The sequence below is a fragment of the Felis catus genome, chromosome A2 (genome assembly GCF_018350175.1).
Source record: "Felis catus isolate Fca126 chromosome A2, F.catus_Fca126_mat1.0, whole genome shotgun sequence".
NCBI lineage: Eukaryota > Metazoa > Chordata > Mammalia > Carnivora > Felidae > Felis > Felis catus.
The window spans coordinates 27,416,424-27,438,328 of record NC_058369.1 but is presented as its reverse complement, the minus strand read 5'-3'; the positions used below and the strand labels follow the sequence as shown (position 1 = coordinate 27,438,328).

General features: G+C 40.0%; 1 long non-coding RNA gene across 3 annotated transcripts in view; it reads right to left on the bottom strand.

Moving 5' to 3' along the window:
* The window catches only part of LOC109496496, a 353,319-nt gene that overhangs the window by 92,550 nt on the left and 238,864 nt on the right, over positions 1-21,905 (bottom strand). The gene's annotated exons all lie outside the window — the stretch shown is intronic.

The following is a 21,905-nucleotide window of genomic DNA, read 5'->3' as shown; positions in this document are numbered from 1 at the left end:
ATGATCTCACAGTTCATGAGATGGAGTCCCAAGTCAGGCTCTACACAAACATCATGGAGCCTTCTTGGGATTCTCTCTCTCTCTCTCTCTCTCTGCCCCTCCCCTCTCAAGGAAGGAAGGAGGAAAAAAAATGGGAGGGAAGGAAGGAAGGAAGAAATTGACAACAGATTTCAGTCGTGCAGAGCTTGAGGGAGTAATACAGAATGTGTGGAAATTTTGATCCCCCTTTTGAACACTGTTCTGGACAGAAGATTCAGAATGGGAAGCTCAGGCCCCATGGAACATCCTTACCTTCTTCTCTAGGGGATGACAGCAGTGAAAAGCATTCTGCCTTTTGTCCCAGTTAACCTGGTCTGGAGAATATGTACAGAATGGCACTGGAGAATCTCAGAGTAAGGGCTGGTTGCTGTCCCTTCAGTAGTCACCCTTGCCTTTTCTGACCAGCCTCTTCACTGCCTCTCTGGGAACGGTACTTAGATTTCTTGTGTGGAATTTCTCCACTGTCCACTGGGCCAGGGAACCCATGAGTCAATCCACCTATCTCCAGGGAACTTAGATCATGACCAGCATGGTGCAGATATACCCCAATGGCTTCCCTTCTGCTACTCAATCTCCTGCCTGTTCCAGTCTGTCCTTTATGAGGTCTGCCTGTCCTTTTTCCTCAATTCTGTGAGCCATGCTTCTCTACTTTCAGTCAATGCTAATCTTTTGCATAGTTCAGCCAGACTTGGGCGCCTTTGCTTATAACCCAGTTCAAACACCTAACTAATAGAGATACACGGGAAGAGATTTCCTATGAGTTTGATGGGTCTGATACCTGTCACCTGGAAGATGGACTTGTCTGAGTTCTGTATGCATTCTATGTCAGCTCTTGCTTCTACTATGACCTGGACTGCAGGGAAAAAGTCCTTGTCACTTCCTATTATGGTAGTCTGAGAACAAGGTACTGCTGTCAGAGACTGAACCAGAAAATGGACAAGGGCAAAAAGCCTTTCATATTGTCAGTTCGGTCTGAGAAGACAGTGCATCCTGATAGGCCAGGAAGAAACACATGGGCCTTGCATCTGGTTTGTGTGTGTGGTCCAGCAGAACTAAAAGATGATGGCAGGAGGTAACACCATTTCGTGTCAAGCATGCAGGCACTGAAGTATGAAAGGAATTCCTGAAGTCATGGGATGAAGGGAAAGGCATTTTCAATTCTGGAAAACAGGTGACAAGTAATGAGAGACATGGGGTAGACTCAGTCCTTGAGTGAAGGAGGTGTTTGCCATTTGAGATTCATGGGGCCCACTCTGCTCAACTCTCTCCCAAACTCTGTGAAACATCTTTCAAGGCTGAGAAAGGCCACAACTTAGGGAAAGAAAGGGGATCTTGAACTTGAGCCATATCCTAGACAGAATGGACACCAGAGTATTGGCTTTCCTGGCCCTCAGGGATTTAGGTAATGAGAGAGGAATCAGATCCTTAATTAGGTTGCTTTATTTTCTTTCAACTCACTCTCCCCTCCCAGAAAATCACACTGGATGAACAAGAATAGCAACAACTCCATTAGACACTTACTATATTCTAGAAACCATACCAAATGCTTTATATTCATGGTTTCATTTAATATTTTCACACCAACCCATGGAGTTAGTATGGGGTTTCAGCTGGGCCTCAGATTGGCACAGAAAAATGCCCTACTTCAACACACATGGAGTCAGACCACGGCCCTTTCTTTTTTTAATGGGAGGGGGGGTGGTGCAGAGGGAGAGAGAAAGGCAGACAGAGACAGAGATAGAAAGAATCCCAAGCAGGCTCTACTCTAGCATGCAGCCAGACACCAGACTCCCATCTCACAACCCTGAAATCATGACCTGAGCTGAAATTAACAGTTGGACCCTTAACTCACTGAATGACCCAGGTGCCCCCAGGCCATAGTCCATTTAACTTTTGTGCTTATGTCACCATTTCAAGAAGCATATAACCATCTCTGTGCTTCAGTTTGCAGGAATGTGTGTGAACATTGAACTCTGCTGGTTCTTGAACCAAACTCAGTCTCAGAGAAGTCTCTCCCTCATCCTGAATGGTATCTCTCCCTCCAGCTTTGTTGAAAGTGCCAAGAAGCTCGTTTACCCATCACAGTTGCATGCTATTATTCACATCTCCACATGATAGAGCTAGGAAGTAGCAGAGATAGGATGTAGAATATCTTCCAAGATAGTTCCCGGAGCTCTCTGGAGAATGACCCCATCAGAGGGGTGCCCAAGTGTTCTGAGCTTGAAAGTGTGTCTGCACTTGCTGCTGTGACAGGGACTGGCCTCAATGGTCCTCTAAAGTGCAGCTACCTAGAGGACTGAGGTCCCTTCTTGGCATGTGCCTACACCTATGATTGACGATGCAAGTTCTTCAAGGCAAGAGAAAAAGACGGTTACAGAGAGACATGTCATTAAGATGCCTGGGAGCCACAAACCTTGGTTTTCAAATAGATTCTTGAAGACTCTCCCACACTCCCCACCCCCCGAATTCCTAGCCCTATAGGGGCTATTACAAAAGTAATAGAACCGTTCTTCAAATGCTGAAGCCCTGTTGATTCCTAAGGGCAATGTTCATACCCTACCTTCCCTTCCCAGTTCTGCTCCCCAGGCCAGGGGCCCACCTCCTGCAACTGTCCCTCCTCCATCAGGGTTTCCAAAGCCAGCCCTATCCAGGTCACTCTCCCATCCTAGGTGCAGATCTAGGGTGCAGCTCAGATGCTTCAAAAATATCTGTGCTATAACCTGCCCCCAGGTTGTTCCAGCAGCTAACATTCCTATGAAACAGCTTGCCAGGTGATTTTATGGATGTGACCTAATTTGATGTTCAGTATGTTTTCTCTAAAATAGCCCTTACGCCATCACCTTTATTTTCTGGAAGAAAAGAAACAATAGAAACAATCTGGTTGGGTGTTTTCTTTTCATTGTGGGGCCCCACACTACTGGGAGGTTATGCTTTAAAGTCAGAAAAAATATTTGTAATGGGCAAAATACTATGAAAAATCCCTTAAATACCCAGGAGGTAGAAACTGTTTATTTTAGATCATTAACAATCTATAGCAAACCTTGTACAAACTACAGTCTGAGGACCATCAAGATAGAGCAAATACAGGAAAAAAAAATCAAACTCTATATGCAAATGTGGGCATTTTCAAATAATCCACCTTTCAGATAACTCAATTCTCCAGAGGCAGAGGAGGAATGAACAAAAATGCTGACATTCCATTGTTGCCATTTGCTGTATTCTATTTTAATATTAATCCTCAATTATTAGATTGCATGTTATAGATTTGTTTGTTACAAGGAGTAATTTAAGTATTGGGTTTGTTTCCAATAATGGGTATTTAGGGTACATGCTGTTCTAAGACTGTTTAAAAATGAAATGTCTGTAACTGAGAGATCAGGCTCAAAGAGGAATGGGTCTCCAAAAGACCATATAGTGGTCATGGAAAGCCCTTATCCTCCAACCTCCAGGCAGTCTGTCCTGCTAAAGCATGTCTATTCCATAACTGTGAATCACTAAGTTGACATGTTTCAAACTTTAATTGAATTGGTTGCTATACAATTGACTGGGAGCATGACTGATCATATTAATTCCACAGGGATTTTTAATCCCTGAATACGTTCCCAAAGACTATTTTAATGCCACTTTTTTCTTGTGTTAGGAAGTCAGTGAAACATTCCCATATCTTCCTTGTGTTGAGACTTGTTTGTCTTATGCGACATACAAGCAAACATCCATTTAGGATGTGGGAGGAGAGTCTTAAATCAGATGTTAAGGTTCATTTGAACAGTCACAATTGTGATGACTGGACCCTTGCAATGTGCCAGGCACCTTGCCAAATGCTTTATGTGCATTCTCATGTTTATTCCTTAATAATGAAACCAGAATTCTTTCCATCTCCTTTTAGAGTTGTAGAAACAGAGGCTTAGAAAGGTCAACTAACTTGCTCAAGGTCACATGCTATAAAACATCAGAGCCTGGATTCAAATCCAGGTCTGTCTTGTTCCAACTCTGAACTGCTGAAAATGCTGAGTACATGAGATATTTGCTGTCTAGTTGGCAGTCTTGGTGTAAAGACATAGCCACAAGTATCAGCAGGAGAGTCCTTGGGGCCACAGTGAATGCCCTTGTCATCATAGTTTACTCGGTGCACACTGTGTGTGTGTGGGGGGGGGGGGGTACAAAACAGGGTCGAGTGTTGTTGCCTTCACAAGTGCACACAATGACACAGTGATCATTGCCTGTGAGCTTGGCCATGGCCCCATCCCCACATCCCCATTTTTGGGGTCCTATCTCCTTTATCTCAGGCCTATGTTGCTAGGCCACAGTCCATTTACAATTGCTTATCTAATCTATAATAATCCAACATGTCAGATGGAATCCAGAGAAGTGACAGCATACCGCCACACACTGAAGTGAGAATATTTCTCGCCAACTCAAATTGTTTATGGTCTAACAGTTAACCAGTCACTCAGCTTGAGGATTTTGGTGCCATAGGGCTGTTTTATTACCCTCAGCATAAAGACGCCTTGTACATAAACAACATTTACTATGACAGTCTGCTAGCTGGCTTGTTAAAACCATGTCGTGTCAGGATAGGATTGTTATAACTGAAGCTGAAAGCACCTTGCTGTTTGCCTCTGTGTGAGCACACCTGGCTCACAGGAAGTACTCACATATTTTGGTTAACACATTTACGAAGCTATTATTTATAAAGTGCCTACTACATGCCAGGTTCTTTGCCAAGCACTAGGAACATAAAGGAGAAAAAAAGAGTACCTATCATTCTAATGCTTACATTCTAATTGAAGGAGCCAATAAATAAATAGATAGATGCCAGTACTTTGAAGAAAAATAAGGCAGAGTGAAGCAGCACAGAGAATAATGGATGGTAGTGTTATGGTCTAGGAGAGCTTCTCTCACTGGGTGATATGTGAGCAGATAAGTGAATGAAGTGAGCGACTAGTGAGAAGAGTATTCCAGGAAGAACCAACAATAAGAGCAAAGGCCCTGAGGCAGGAGCATGCTCAATATGTTTAGGGACAAGCAAGGAGACCAGTGTGGCTGAAGAGGACAAATCAGAAGGGAAAAAGGGTAAGAGGTAAAGTGAAAGAGTTAGCAGGAAGATTGGGTGGTTTGAGACCTGATTGTATAGGACCTTGTAGCCATAGTAAGGTCTTTGGATCCTCAATGGAAGAGAAGAGAAGAGAAGAGAAGAGAAGAGAAGAGAAGAGAAGAGAAGAGAAGAGAAGAGAAGAGAAGAGAAGAGAAGGGAGGGGAGGGAAGAGAGGAGAAGAGAAGAGAGGAGAAGAGAGGAGAAGAGAGGAGAAAAAAAGGGAAGGGGTAGGGAGAAGAGGGGAGGGGGGACAGAGGAAACAGGGGAGAGAAGGGAGGGAGGAGACAAGGGAGGGAGGAGAGAAGGGAAGAGAAGTAAATGAATCAATGAATGAAAGAATTATTGAATAAGAGTGCCATGTGTTAGGACAGATAGGAGCCATTTTCTATTTCTGTCTCCAGAACTCATTAGAGCAGCCACCATTTACTGAAAGTCTACAATGTACCAAGCTCTCTGGTAGGTATTTGTCAGACATGATATGACTTAATTTTCCTGACTATCCCAGTGAGGGACACATTAGCCTCTTCTACAGATGAGGGAATGGAAGTGCAGAGTGGTTAAGCAACTTGCCCAAGATTATAGAGTGGTAAGTGGTAAGCCAGGGCACAAAACTGAATCTCTCTAAATGCAAGGCCTGTGCTCTAAAATCACTTCAGTTACTGGGATTCTTAGGCAGGATAATCTGACTCAACATAAGAAAACATTTTCAAGATAATATGGCTACTTGAATATGGACTAGGCCATCTGCAGAAGGGAGGAGCTCCCCAGGTTGGAATGAAACCTGGTAGATATTGGATATGGAAGGAGGAGGTTATACTGGATATGGAAGCATCAGATCGGGTATAGGGTGGGTGATTGCTGAGCCCTTAGTGATATCTGAAAGTCTCTCAGAACCTTGAATGTCTCCTGGCCTTTTCTTCTGGTATGCTGTTTGTCTATACTTGTTTTAGCATTGCTTATGGTATCTTTTGTAATACAAATGTTTTTAATTCATACGTACAAACTGGTTCCTTTTTTGCTTGATGGCTTTGAGGTCTCTACCTTTTTTTTTTTAATTTTTCATGTTTTTATTTTATTTTTGAGAGAGAGACAGAATACAAGCAGGGAGGGACAGAAAGAGAGGGAGACACAGGATTTGAAGCAGATTCCAGGCTCCTACCTGTCAGCACAGAGCTAGACATGGGGCTTGAACTCCCAGACTGTGAGATCATGACCTGAGCTGAAATTGGACACTTAACTAAGTCACCCAGGTGCCCCGTGGTCTCTACCTTACTCTTAAAAAGCACACTCCCATCTCAAAAATTGTACAAATATTACCCTAATTTTTTTCTAACACTCTTAAACATTTTAAAATTGAAATTCAACTCTTATAAAAATTAACCATTGTGCATTAGTAGATGCACAATTTGGTGGCATTTAGAAGATTCACAATATTGCACAACCACTGCTTCTATCTAGTTCCAAAACACTTTCATCACCCCAAAAGAAACTCCATACACATTCTATTCCCTCCTCACTCCAGCCCCTGGTAACCAGTAGTTTGCTTTCTGTCTCTATGGATTTGCCTGTTCTGGACATTTCATGTAAATGGAATCATTCAATATGTGTAACGTTTGGAGTCTGGCTTCATCTACTTAGTATAATATTTTCAAAGTTCATCTAAGTTGTAGCTCGTATCAGTACTACATTCCCTTTTACGGCTGAATATTTTGTTGTATCAATATTCTTAAACTTTTATTTGACTTGCCTTACGGTTGTAATCTATTTTGTATATAGTGTGAGGTAGGGGTTGAACTTTGTGAAATAACAGACGTTAAACCATTATTTTTATTGTACATACCAATACCCAGGAGTAAATGAAAATAGAGGAGAATTATTCAAATACATTAATATCTCATCATTCACATTAACCTGAGACCAAGTACTTTCAGCACATCTTATAGTGATACCTGCCAGAGATGAAGCAAATGATCATACTCAACACAACAAATTCCCAGTCTTTACCTTGGCAGTCTAGGCAATCACACCAATTCATGGGTCTCCAAATGGTCTTCCCCTCTGCCTTGGGCACTAGCAGGTTTTTAGAGTGACGTTTATCCAATCAATGTATCAATATTATACGGATCCTTTTAAAAGACACTTAAAATATACAGCATTCTATCTGAAACCCACGTGAGCTGGGAGTTCAGAAATAGCATTGGTATTCTGGTTAATTTATTTTCTAAATGTTCATTCCAGAGTGGTGGAAACTTTTGACCTTGATGCTGATTATGATTAGCATAGCAATCACTCTTCTATAATTAAAAGGCAGACGAGAATTTTCTTTGGCTTGTTTATTAATTCCCTTATGAATCTTTTTTTTTCAGCAATGAGGGAAAAGTGTTTTGTGTTAGTTGTGAGGGATGTGGGAGTGGTTACCCCAAAGACAGAGGCCATGAACCCACCTTAAAAAATAACCACTGCCTCTTGGGTGACCCTAAACCAGTCTGTGCCCCCCTTCATTCTCCCTCTCCCCTCCATTGGCCTAGCAATAATATGCAGCCACACAGCCCTTGTGATTAGCCATAGAAGTTACATTTATTTTAGCTACTGATCTTTTGACAGCACAAAGTAGAAGGCGAAGGCCCTTTTGCAAAAACCATTGCAGCGTTTTCCAAATCTCACCTTGTATGAGTCTGACTCTGGAGGCCCAGGACCCCTGCTCAGCTCTACACCTCTGCTTCTCTACTTGACACTCAAGTTACAGCTGGGAAAGATGTTTTCAGTCTCAATTTTAATAATTACTATTATTTACAGATCAGTTCATATATGTAGATGCAGTTCGAAGTGCTTTTCATGCTTCCTGTAATGTAATCCTCTCAATAATGTAAAATGGGTATGATTATCATTCCCATTTTTTCAGATGAGGAAACTGACCTCAAGTGATAAATAACTTGTTCTAGGTCATTCAGCTAATGAGCGTGAGAAGTGGAATCTCTGCCTAATTACAAGTCCCCTAATCTAAACCAACACACTTCTGTCTTCCCCAAGGCTTCACCTGGACACTTGATTCTTCTAAAACTAAAGCTTCCTCTAAGGACTTGCCCTTATAATAATGATGCAATGGCAACAATGACAGTTATATCAAACACATATGCCAGGCTCTCTTCTACACTCTTCATATATGTAGTCCACCAATAACCCTAATGAGGTAGATTCAATTATGATTCCCATGTTACATATGAGTAACTGAGGCACAGAGGAGTCTCACAGCACAGACAAAAGCCTGGATCTGGGGCTGTCTGTGAGCTTTACTATTGCAGTTGAGATGTAGAAAGGAATCTTGGAACCTTCGATGCTGCTGTGCAGCCCAGCAAGGACTCAATGGTCGATTACTGATCTGGGTTTGTAGTTCAATCAGGCAGGATGTGGGAATTCCTCTTCCCTGACATCCTCCCCAAGCTTATTCTCTGCAATACCTCATCTACCACTTTTGTTAAGGTCCTCTTTAAAGCTTCCTCCCCTCACCCCAGGATAATTTTCTTTAATGTTCTCAATGCTGGGATCTCATTTCCGCTCAATTCTCAGTGTTCTACTGGACTTCTGAGTCCCACCTTGCTCCTGTCATGCCCTGCCAGCTCCCCAATGCCTAATGTGGAATCTTCAGCTCTAACCTGAACAAACTCTCTGTGAGTTATTGTCCAAAATTCTCCACAGAATTTAAGGCAGCTCTCCCCATTAGGGGTGTACAGGAGACAAAGAGAATGAGAGGGGATCTCACAGCTGGGGATAGAACAACCGAGGCACAGACTGGGGAGCTCCTTTGTGCGGCAAATGGTCTTTTATAATTTCCTATTAACTTGACTACCTCGACTGGGGCAAATGTGCAAACTTTGCTGTCAGAAATAATTATAGAGATTGACATGCTGAATTTTAGGATAATCCTTCTGATATAGTTCCAAGATGATTTCAAATAGGAACTAAATAAAATTTGCCTTGTGTCTTACATTAGAATGGCTACATAGCTAATAGTAACAACCATAATGATAAAATTAACAAAAAAAAAATTTTATGTGGGGGACTATTTTAAGAGCCTTGAATGTATCAACTCTCTAATTCCTAGGAAGGAAGTATGATTATTTTCTCCATTTACAGGCAGGGAAGGAGTTAGGTGTCTAGGTCACCCTGCTGGTAAAATTCAGAGTCAGGATACAGTCCCTGCCAGCTATCTACACAAACCATATCCTTATGTTGTATGGTCTCTTCCAATCAAGGGCTTTCAGAGACAGAGTACATTGCCATGATATGAAGATATGTTGTAAGTCATAATTGCTAACATTCATTTATTTATGTCTTACTGGTGCCAGGGGCTTGTACACGTATCATCTCATTTAGTCCTTACAACCATGCTCTGAGGAAAGTACTATTAGCCATCTCACTTTAAAGGTGTTGAAACTGAAGCTTAGAACAGCTAAGATAATTTTTGAGGTCAAATAGCTAGTCAGTAGCAGGGTTAGCACTTGAACTCAAGCTCTGCTTGACTCCAAATCTAGTTTTTTAAGGATACTTTATTCTGTGTTTTTTCACAGTATGATGTAGAAAGAAGAGTAGATGGTTAATTTTTTAATTAAAAAATGAGTATCTTGTTAAGAATCTAGATTAATGACTTCCCCCACTATTTTGTGAATTTTAATGTAACTTCATTCCAATGTAATAAATAACTACAGCATTGACCTTGAGGGCCTATACAACTTTTCATTCCTATTGAATGAATTTATTTGAAAATCTAGAAATCTTATGGTTCTTCACTTTTGCCATTCATGGAAAATTTTTCTCTCTTTTTCATCCTTTCAACCTACTTTTTGGTCCTTGGACCACTTTTCCTTCTATTTCCCAGCATTAAAACAATTCTTTTTTTTTTTTTTTAATTTTTTTTTCAACATTTATTTATTTTTGGGACAGAGAGAGACAGAGCATGAACGGGGGAGGGGCAGAGAGAGAGGGAGACACAGAATCGGAGACAGGCTCCAGGCTCTGAGCCATCAGCCCAGAGCCCGACGCGGGGCTCGAACTCACGGACCGCGAGATCGTGACCTGGCTGAAGTCGGACGCTTAACCGACTGCGCCACCCAGGCGCCCCAAAACAATTCTAACTTCAGTCACTTTTTCCATCCTAGATCGCTTTCCCAAGTCCCAGAACTCATTTCTACTCATCCCCTGCACGCTAATGACATCTTATACCAGAGATCTATCATATCTGAAACCTGACAAATCAGAACCTTCTCCTGACTTTCTAATTTCTGATTAGGACACACCCATCCCTGGTAATTCAGGCCTAAGAATTCCAGGATCATTGTTGCTATCTTTTTCCTTCTGCAAAACTCAATCCATTCACTATTTTATTCAACTGTTTATTCACTGAGAGAGAGAGAGAGAGAGAGAGAGAGAGAAAGAGAGAGAGAGAGAGTGCACAATCATATCCATCCATTCATTCAAGTACAGCACATCTGCTACTGGACTATGAATGTAAGGCCAGACCAGACAAGACTCAGCAATTATAGGGATTCTCCTATTAAGGTGTAATAGAAGGTAAAAAATGAGATGGGCACAAAATCAGCTATGTGTGGATTTTTAAGAAGGGAGAGACTTCTCTTAGCTGAAGAGCAGCTGGAAACCATACAATACATCATGCTCCCTTTTTTCCATGCTCACAGTTATCACCGGATCCCATGCACATAGATATGAAGCAATTTTAAGTATTGTGATCTAAAATCAAGGCTACAAATCAATGGCTTACAAATCCATGTACCATCTAGACCAAGCCCATCTCAGCTTTATATTCTATTCTATGTTCAATAAGAAGTTTCCAGAAAGTTAATCAAGATTCCTTTAATTGGGGAAGAGCATCATCATCTAATTTAGGACTTTCAAATATTTGCTCTGGGTATTGTACAGGGAATGCATTTTTAGATTAGTAAGAGTGGAAGCTGGAAGGCTAGTTAGGGCCATACCAAGGTAGTCCAGGTAGGAGACTGATATTTTTCTCCATAATCTAGACTAGAGGTTGGCAAACTATGGCCCATGGATCAAATTTGGCCCATTGCCTATTCTTGTAAATAGAGGTTTATTGAAATAACAACCATGTTCATTTATTTACATTCAGTCTATGGCTGTCTTCATGCTACAACAGCAGTGTTGAGTAGTTGCAACAGAGACCATCTGGTCTGCAAAGCCTAAGATATTTCCTATTTTACCTTTTACAGTTTGTTGACCCATGCTCTAGACCAACTACCTCCTTTCAAGTCTTAGAACATGCAAAGTGTTTTCCCACCTCAGGGAATAGCACATGCTATTGTGTCTGCCTGGAATACCCTTCCCTTGTTTCTTTTTTTTCCCCCTGCTTTTTTATTAGGCTTTAGGTTTCAGATTAAATGACAAAAGTCTATAGAACTGAAAAGAAGCCCTTTTAATCTCTCCCTCCACCCTATTTGAATGCTTCATGGTACTTTTGTAATTGTCCTCATCTTTCAGTTACATATGTATTAATATATTGTTTGTCTCATCCTTAGATGGCCAGTGCCATATGGATGGGAACCACATCAGTTTTGTTTACTGTTGCATGCTTAACAGCTATCATTGTTTTTGTAAAGGTTGGGTACCAAATAAATGTTCTGTTTTGAGAATGGATCATTAATGAAATGGCATGGTGAGCCATGTTCAATTTCATATTTAAAAATAAATATTGAAGCTTAAAAAGTTTTTCCCACCAATAAAATAGGCAAAGCAAATGGCTAACCACTCCCTACAAACCAATAAGAAACAGATACCAATCCAAAGAAAAATTAGCATAATATTTGAATAAGTAAGTGCCCCCAAAAGAGGACGTCCAAATGGCCAATAAACATATGAAGAATTGTTTCAACTTCATTACTCATTATGAAAATGCAAATGAAAACCACAATGAAAATTGCAAATTAAAAGCGTGCACATTCACTAGAATAGCTAGAATTACAGAGGCAGAAAATACCAAATATCAGCAAGCATGTGGAGAAAACAAAACTGTCTTACACTGCTCATGGGAATGTCGACTGGTATACCCGCTTTGGAAAACAGTTTGGTAATGTGTAGTAAAGCTGAACTTAGGCATTCTCTGTAACCTGCCCCCCTTCAAAAAATCACATGTATATGTTCACCCAAAGATCTATATAGTATATTAATCGCCCCAGACTGGAAAACACTCAAATGCTCATGAATAACATGTTTATATTATAAAAAATAAGTACACCCATCCCCACATACACATAATGGAATACTGTGCAGCAATAAAAAATGTACCATCTGTCACTACAACAACAAATGGATAAATCTTACAAATGCAGCATTGAAAGAAAGATCCATAAACAAAATGAGTTCATTTAGTTGGATGAAAGAACCAAATGAAGCATATGTGTGCTCTTAGAAGTAAGGTTGAGGTTATCCTTGAGGGATAGTGACTGGAAAGGGGCTACAACATTTGTTTCTGGAAAACTATTGATGCCCCCTCTCTTGATCTGGGTGCCGGTTATACAAATGTGTTCAGTCATGGACATTAATCAAAAACATACTTAGAATACATGCACTTTTCTCTACATTATACCACAATAGAAAATTAAAGAGAAAATTTAAATGATTGATCACTTTTTGCAGTCACAAGTGTGTTTGGGACATAAGAAAGATAAAATGTGCTTCCTGGATTATATACCATTGGAAGAGAGAGATCTTTACAAAATCTGTAAGGCTGCAGTTTATCACAGAGGAAGACAGACCTTCATTGATCTGCACAATCATATTAGAAATGGACAAGTACATTTTGCATCAGGGGCCATTAGTGGTTTGCAGAACACATTAAGAGCAATATCCTTGAGCATGGAGTCAAATAAAAAAAAATACCAATGCTACCATATTACAGGGTTTAAAAAAAAAATACTTCCTAGCAGTTCACTTCCACATAAGAGCCTCACTATAAGCTTATGTGGACAGGACAGTTTATCCCCATAGTGCAGGTCAGGAAACTGAGACCCAAGGAACATTAAATCACTAGAAATAATGGCAGAAATGGGCTTCTAACCCTTATTCAGGTAGTGTTTTAATATTTGATTATAGGACTACCTAAGTAATTTGAACCTTTTAGAGATGAAAATGTTCTTAAAACCCTCAACAGGTTAATACATGAATTTTTTTATCCAAGTTAAAAATAAACATTATGACCAACTCCCACCCCATGAATTCAGTGATGTTTTAAAGCAAATTTATATTTTATTAATCATAACTATACTTATGTGTTTAAAAAGAGGATACTCAGGATGAGCACTGGGTGTTGTATGGAAACCAATTTGACAATAAATTATATTTTAAAAAATAAAAGATTTTAAGTTCAAAAAAAATCTTACACAGTGATGTATGTCAATTGTTTCTCAATAAAATTGAGAAAAAAAGTGGTCATACAAACAAGTCATGATACATTTGTAATTCTGAAGATAATGTTGAATGTATATATGGCTTCAAGAATACCCACATAACTTAACGGTCAAATAGCCTAAAGGTCAGGAATGAGAGAGCACGGTTTGAGAACTATGGCAGAGCATGTGGCTTCTAGTCTTTTTCAGATTTCCTGCAGCTCTCAGAGGTGAGATGTCATACTCCAGCCTTCCATAAGGAGTGCCAACTCATACTTACTAGCTTCCAACTTGGTATAGAACAGCATGGTGCTTCTGTCTACCTCTGTTCATGCCCCTTCTGTGCACAGTACCATGTTTCACTTTGAAGAAACTTCTTCTCTCAGTTCACCTTATAGTGTAGCACTAAATTCACCCCATCTAAGACCTGCCAGTTGGAACGTTTCATTCCCTGGGCACAGTGACAGGTGCATGGCTGAACCAAAAGAACCAGACTGGGCCACATAATAGTCAGTCTCAGGAATTTTGTTGGGAAATAGATGTCTTTCCACTGGGGTTGCTAAGTCAGTGGGACACAGCCTGGAGCTGTGATGGCTGTTCTACACTGTATGCAAAGAATCTGCTGGGAATGAAACTAACACAGAGAAAACAGAGCCTAGACATGGAGGGTGAATCTGGCAATATCACTCAAGCATCTAGATTCATCTGTGCCTGAAGCTGAGGTCTACCCTTGCACTTAATAAATCCCACCCACCCCCACTTTTTTCTTTGGCTTAAGCAAAATGTATTTGTGCTTCAGGATTTGCAACCAAAGGAGTCCGGACTAATACACTTGGGAAGATAACAGCCTCTATATGCTTCAGTTCCCTTACCTGAAAAATGGCAGTGATTATACATACTCAGGGAGTGCTTATAAGAATTAGATGAAGTAGGTGAGCCTAGGTGGCTCAGGTGGTTAAGCGTCTGGATTTGGCTCAGGTCATGATCTCACCTTTCATGAGTTCAAGCCCTGCATCAGGCTCAGCACAGACCCTGGAGCCTGCTTCAGATTCTGTGTTTCTCTCTACCCCTCCCCAATCCACGGTCTGTCTCTTTCTCAAAAATAAACATTAAAAAATTTTTAAAAAAGAATTAGATAAAGTGATGAAATCAAAAGCACAAGGTAAATTATAAATTGGTAGAAAAATGCTTATTAATGCTTGTCATTGCCCTTAATTGTGAGGATATTACAGAAAAGATTATTGAAGAACACTAACTACAAAAACAAACAAAAAATAAGCAAACAAAAACAAACCTTACTTCTTCTTTCTTCCCCCATAAAGAGACCAGCAAAGTGTAATAAGGACTGAGCATATGACTACTCATATAATTCCTTTTCCCATTCAGATCAGAAATCCTACAAGTTCAATGGATCATGTGGAAGGGAGATTATATTAAGCTCCAGGCTACAAAATGAACTGCTGATGTAAGAAGCAGTGGCCAGCTCTCTAAAGAGCTTTCCTCACCACACCTACACGTTGAACACACTGAAATCCGGATTTGGGCAACTACAAAGGAATTATAGCAGGACAAGGGTTTATTCAGAACAAAAGAACAGCATGGCACTATCAGACAATACATGCATGTGCTAAAAATTATCATTAAGTGACAATAATATAAGGCCTTCTTTCAAACTTGGATGATAAGCTCAGCATAACTGGGGGAGTAACAACCATCATTCCCAGCTCCTAGATTTGTTTCATATGAGTCTGCTGAGCCTAACTCTCTCTGCAGAGTAGAGAGAGGAAAATTATTTCCACATTTCCTGGGGAAAAGTCTGATCACTCCCTCAAGGTGGCCATTACTTAGGGAATTCTAAGGCAAGTCTAGCCACTGGACTCTCCATGTTGACAAGAAGGTACAATAAAGATTGTTTCTAGAGTACCTGCTCAGGAAGACTTAGTGCCAAATTTGGCTAAGGTGAGAGCACCCTTTTTCTTTTTAAAGTGCAAAGAGTCTTTTTTTCTTTGGATTTTAAAAGTAATATGTGCTTGTTAGAAAAAAAAAAGATACTTAAAAAGTATACAGAAGAAAAAAAGGTACTCACATTTCTCTATTCTCAATCTGTAGCTAAAGAATAGTAAGAGTGAGTTCTATATATATTTTTAATTGGAATGGTCTCACATTCAACATAGTGTTTTATAACCTCCTTTGTCACCTAAAAGTATAGCATTGAAAAAACCCTTTTTTCAATGTCAGTAAATATAAGCCAACACTTACCTTTCTGATAGACCATGATTAATGATTAATCATAATAATATATATTTAGGGGTTTCCCCTTCATTTTTATATTTTTATTAAACAACAGGGCCAAGTTTGTATCTATGATTAAACCTTTAGGATAAAAATTTATTGAGACATTCCTATAAGTGGCATCACCTTGTCACATGGTATTCAAAATCAAGGCATTTGAATTATCCCTACTAGAGCTGTACCAATTTCACTCCCATTGGCATTACATGGGAATTCATGTTCTCCTAGATCCTTAGCAATACTCGATACTGTCATTCTTTCTAATCTTTTTTGCACCCTCTCGAACTTGAACATTATGAGAAGGGCGACCACATAGATTGGAAAGAAAATCATGAAGAGTAGAAAAGTTGGGTTGGGAAGAAGCAAAAGAGAGAAGGAAGAATGGTACACACACGTAGAAGAGTGGAAGAGCCCACTTGGACTTTTCGGTGTCACTGGCCAATGATGGAATTCTACCAGGTGACTGAACCCACTAATCAATATACACACATTACCAATTAAAAAAAATAGCTAAAACCCTTTAGAGGATCAAAAGATTTTGATCTAATACAAAATCCTCATATTCTGACAAATACTAAAGCCCTTATAGACCAGTCCAAGATGTCTCAAAGAAACGGTCTCTTGTGCATGAACAGATAGGAAACAATTTGGAAATGGTCTAGTTCCTGTGGGAAATTTGCCCCAGATTAACACTGTTGGTTACTGTAAACCTCTGTGAGTACACTTGCCTTCCAGAAGGATGGGAAATCAATAAGGACAAGGACTTTAGAAATTAAGTGTGACATATGTTGTCATGGGGGGAATCTTGAACCAACTCTCTAAATCAACAACAAATGTGTCCAATCACCTGACTTGGTAGAGTCTACCTTTAGCGTTTGCTGTGTATCCAGCAGGCCCAACATTCTCAACAGTTGCCTTTCAAGGAGCACACTAGTACTGAGCTAACCTTTGCACTCACTTTCTCCTCACTGTGACATGTCCCTGTAGCCTCCTCTCCCTCTTGTGTCAACTCCTACTAGTCCTACTGGATTTGTGTCAGGCCCTTCTGTGAAGCCTTCCTCATCCCTCTCTATCCCACAATGCTACAAATTCTTTGAGCTCCTTTGGGGCATAGTACGTACACCTTGAACTCAATCACGGTGTTCAGTTCACTGTGTTGCCACCATGAGTGTGCATACTGGCCCTTTACTGGACTGAAAGTGAGGGTAATATATGTTCCCTGTTTATTTCTAGTGTTCCTTGCACCTGGCTTCATGCCTGTCACAGATGAACTGCAAGGTAAGGGTATGTGAAACTGAATAGAAAGATGGTAGCTGTTAATAAATATTGAGGGAATGTTAAGCAAATATTTATTTACCTCTATTTCATTTATTTCCATAGAGCATTCAAAGTACAACAAACAGATAAGTAAATGTCAAATCCATAAGTTCTTATTATTGTCCCCATTTTATGATGGAGAATTCAATGGATAAAAAAAAAATAGTTGCTTACAGAGATTATGTAACCTGCCCAAGGTCACACTAGTAAGGAACAAATATTTGCATTTGGGTCTGCCTGACTCCAAGGATTGTACCCTTAATAATGGTATTGCTCTGTCTCCAGCTCTGACCATATCAGGAGACTAAAGCCTTAAGATCGGGAATCCATTTGAAAGGCACTTAAAACTTAGTAGGGTAGAAAACACACAGCATTTTTACTAGTGCTCCACCATAAATGGGTTCTCTTGGATGGCTTACAGAAAGGAAAGGGAAGCAAAGGAAAAAAGAAAAAAGAAATCTATCATAGAAACTCTAAATGAGATGAATCATCTCAATCTGCCATGTCTCTTTATGCTCCAAGGAGGTCTTGCTGGAGAGGGGTGGGAATAATAGTTTTAAGTGGATGATTAATACGCTGGGCTTTGAATAGAAACAAAGCTTCAACAAACCCTTTGATCATCAAATCAGCACACATGAAATTAAAATAAATTAGACTTGGAAATGATAAAGAAGTTATTATACAAATGCTAATTAAATTAATATTAACAGTGTTCTAGGCTAAGGTCAAAGGGATGATGGTCCCAGCTCCCTGGCAGAAAGTAAGGCCACCTTGTGCAAAGTGACATGTGGGATGGGGACAAAGTTTGCAGGTAACATGTGCCAAGATTGCCAAGTAGACACAGGCTGCCTGGTACTCTTGCTGTAAAGGGCAGTCACAGCTGCCCTCAACCAGAAGCTCAGCATTCTTATAGCCCCTGCCGCTTCTAAGGACTTTTTGACCCATCACACCATTTTACCTCCCAGTGCCAGACTTGAACTGATGTCTTCCTTCTTTATTATACTTCCTGTCTTTCCTGTCCCACATCCCAGGGCTTCATTAGTTTCTGAACATGATCCTTCATTCATTTATTAAATAATTTATGGAGCACTCATGATAGGCCAGTCTTTCTTCTATTTACTGTGGACCTATCTATTTTGTTAAGAATCCTGGCCCTCATGTAGCATACGTTATAGTGAAAGAGAAAGAGAGGGGATAAAGAGAGAAATAGATATAGAACACAATGTCAGGTGAAAACGGATGATATGAAGAAAAATAAAGCAGAGTAAAGAGGTAGACAAGGATGCGATCTACTAGTTCATATAGAGAAGTCAGGAAGAACTTCTGTGATGAGATGACATATGAGCAGAAACCAGAATAAAGTGAGAAAGTAAGCCATGAGAATTTCTGGGGAAATTTTGTCCCAGGTAGAGTCCAGAGCACATGAAAAGGCCTTGTGGCAGGAAAAGAACTATGTATATTCAAAAAGATGAAGGAAGTCTAGTGGTCTGGAGCAGAGTCATCAGGGCTGAGGACATTAAATGGGTTCCAAGAGTTAGCTGGTGGGCAGATCAAGTAGACATTACGGGGACAAAAGCAAGAGAAGGAACAGGAAATCCAAGTAAGAACTAATGTTGGCTCTGACCAGGTGGTAGGGTGGAGGGAGTAGAAGTAATACTGAGGGATAAATGGATGATGGGCATTAAGGAGGGCACTTTCTGAAATGAGCATTTGGTGTCATATGTAAGAGATAAATCATTGGGTTCTGCTCCTGAAGCTAAGACTATGCTGTATGTTAACTAACTTGAGTTAAAAAAAAAAACAAAAAACATGAGAAATATACATTTGGTAATTTAGATGACCAAATATATATTTCCTAAAAATCACAAATCATAGTCAACCTATCACGTATTTAATAATAAAAAAAGGAAAATGAAAAAAATTTACATCTTTTTTTAAATCGAACCCACAGGATTTTCTGATACATTGGATGTAAGGAATAAGAAAAACAGAGTTGTCTAAGATGATCCTAAAATTAATCTGAGTTGATCTGAGACTCCCCCATGCTAAAGAAGAGTTGCATCCAGGATTTTCATGCTACTGTGGTCTTTAGAGAATGTAAAGAAGTACGTTCTAAGGGCACAAGGAAGAGCAGCTCATTCATTCATTTACCCATTCATTTAGTCTACCATTTCCTTATTCCCTCATACAAGATCCAATAGTAGGGGCTACAGAGATGAATAATATAGGCTTTAGCAATAAGCATTTCAATAAATATCAACATAAAGATGTTGATTTTTTTTCAAAGTAGTATCTAGAGGGAAAGATACTAAAAGTAGTTAAGTCTCTGAAAGATACTTCAGAAACAAGGAATTCTGATTCCTAAGTGCCCATCCTGCGGCCTGCTTAAAGCATTGGGTGGAGGTTCTCAATCTTGGCAATAGTGACATCTTGGGTCCAATAATTTTTTTGTTGTGGGGAGATAGCCTCTGCATTGTAGGAAGTTAAGCAGTGGCCCCGGCTTCTACCTACATGAAGCCAGTAGAAACACCTGTTCCCAGCTCCATGTGTGACAACCAAAAATGTCTTCAGATTTTGTCAAATGTCTCCTGGGGAGAAAATTGTTCTTGTTGAGAGCTACTACTCTAGGAGATTGTGGGATTGCTTAGGGTGCTGAATTCCCATGCACAGGGTGTGTGTGTAGGCTGGGGGGGGGGGCACATCCAAGTGTCTCATGTAGCAGCTTTACACATAAGGCCTCTCTCTTGGAGCGGTCAAAGCCACCCATCTGCTTACTTCTGCAGGGGAATTTTACTGTCTCTTCTAGCTAGAAGAAAATGCTCCTTCCTGAATTCCCATCATGTTCTACCCCATGTTACTTTCAGTACATCTGTATCTGCTCTGCTGCTGCTTACTAACTATATGCCCACAAACCACAAAGTGCCCTGGCTTATCTTCCTTGGTTAATGCCCATTTCATCACTTGGATCCCAGCTCAACTATATCCCATAATTGGGTTAATGGCCCCTTGAAGCTCCAATCCTATCTTGTTCCTCCCCTTTATTTGCAATTTTACTTATATTTGAGAAATCATTTGATGGTGAGTTTCCTTCCCAGGAATGTGACCTCCATGAAGGTGGAGCTCTGACTATTTTTGCACACTATTAAACCCTAATCACTAGCACAGTATTCAGGATATAATAGACTCAAAGCTTGTTGAATGTATAAATGATTAGATTAATTAAGATAATATTTGTAAACCACCCTGCAAAATGCTGTCACAGTAAATACTCAATAACTGGTGGTTGTGATACTATTCTACTCTTGTTATTTATAGTGGGGACAGGAAGACACATGCTCAGGGGTTGCAAAATCATTTCCACTGTTTTATTTCTTATCTCTTCCTCTTTTTTCCTATTTCTGCTTTTTCTTCCTAGTTTACATTAACCTAAAGATATGCAAAACAAGCTCCTCTCTATTCAAGATCTTATAAGAGAGTAAGTCTAAAAGCCTCATAGAACTATTGAATACATGAGGCATTATTGTAGGTTTCTCCAGGTACAAGTGAGGTAGCTCCAGATACACCCAGGTTAAGCTCCAAGGACCATTTCTACACAGAACAACCTGAGTCACAAACAATCCTTTACTTCCAAGCTTCTCATCAGGCTTTTCCCCCATGGGGCTGCTTGTGGGCTGAGTGATTAAGGATGAGATGGATATTCTGGAGCTGAGTGGGGCAGAGAGGGCACCCTACCAGGGCCTATGTCTCCTTTACAGAGACAGTCATATGTCACAGACAATTAGATTAGTGTTCAGAGCTGGAAATACAATTTAACTATCTGTAAAAACAGCCAAAATGAGTTGTCCTCTTGGATCTAAGGGAAGCTTCATCAATCCCAGGAGGAGTGAACCAGGACTTCCCACTTTATCTTTGAACTTCCTATAGCAACCTGTTTGCTCTAGGATACTTGCCATCTGAAGGCAACCAAATGCACATTAAGTTTCACTTCCCAGAACTTGGAATACTTAACAATGATTAAATTTTATTAGGTTGCATGGGTGGCACATCTTACACAGAAACAAGCAGTACAGTCAGTCCATCCCTGATTCAGAATCCAAATTGTGTTGGCATGACTCCTCTTTGCTCATAAAAATATCTCCTGAATAAACATGAGATGAGGAACCAGTTGCCATATACACTCAAACATCCAGAGATTTTTCCCTTCCTCCTTGCCCTTACCTTTTCTTCCCTAGATACATCTAGAAACACCTGTAAACTTAAGAACTATCACAACCATAAGGTAAAATAGTAAATAATCTCTTGCTATGTACCTATCTAAATTCAGTGTAAGCATTAAGGACAGACATATCTTGCCAAACACAAATAATCCACATGCAGAAGGTTCTTACTGACTTGACAACTTGATCTGTAGCACAAATGGTCTTCAAGTTGCTGTTTTTTTAGTGCTTAGGATCCCCTTCCCTATACCACTTTCGTGCAGGTGCTTCTATGTTGTGTTGGATGAAAAGTTTGACCTGCCCTGAATAAAATGATATGTTCTTGACCTCCTACCTCATTCCTTACATCAGCTCCTGAGGCTCTTCTTTGGAGTGTAAAGGGGTCCTTAAAGGCCAATTAGAAAACCATACTATTCAAGAATCTACATGTCAAAAATAAAAAAAATAAAAGAATCTACATGTCAACACCACCAAAGATCTTGAGAACTCAGTTTTTTTTCTCAGTGGAGAATGGCCCTCAGCCCTCATCCC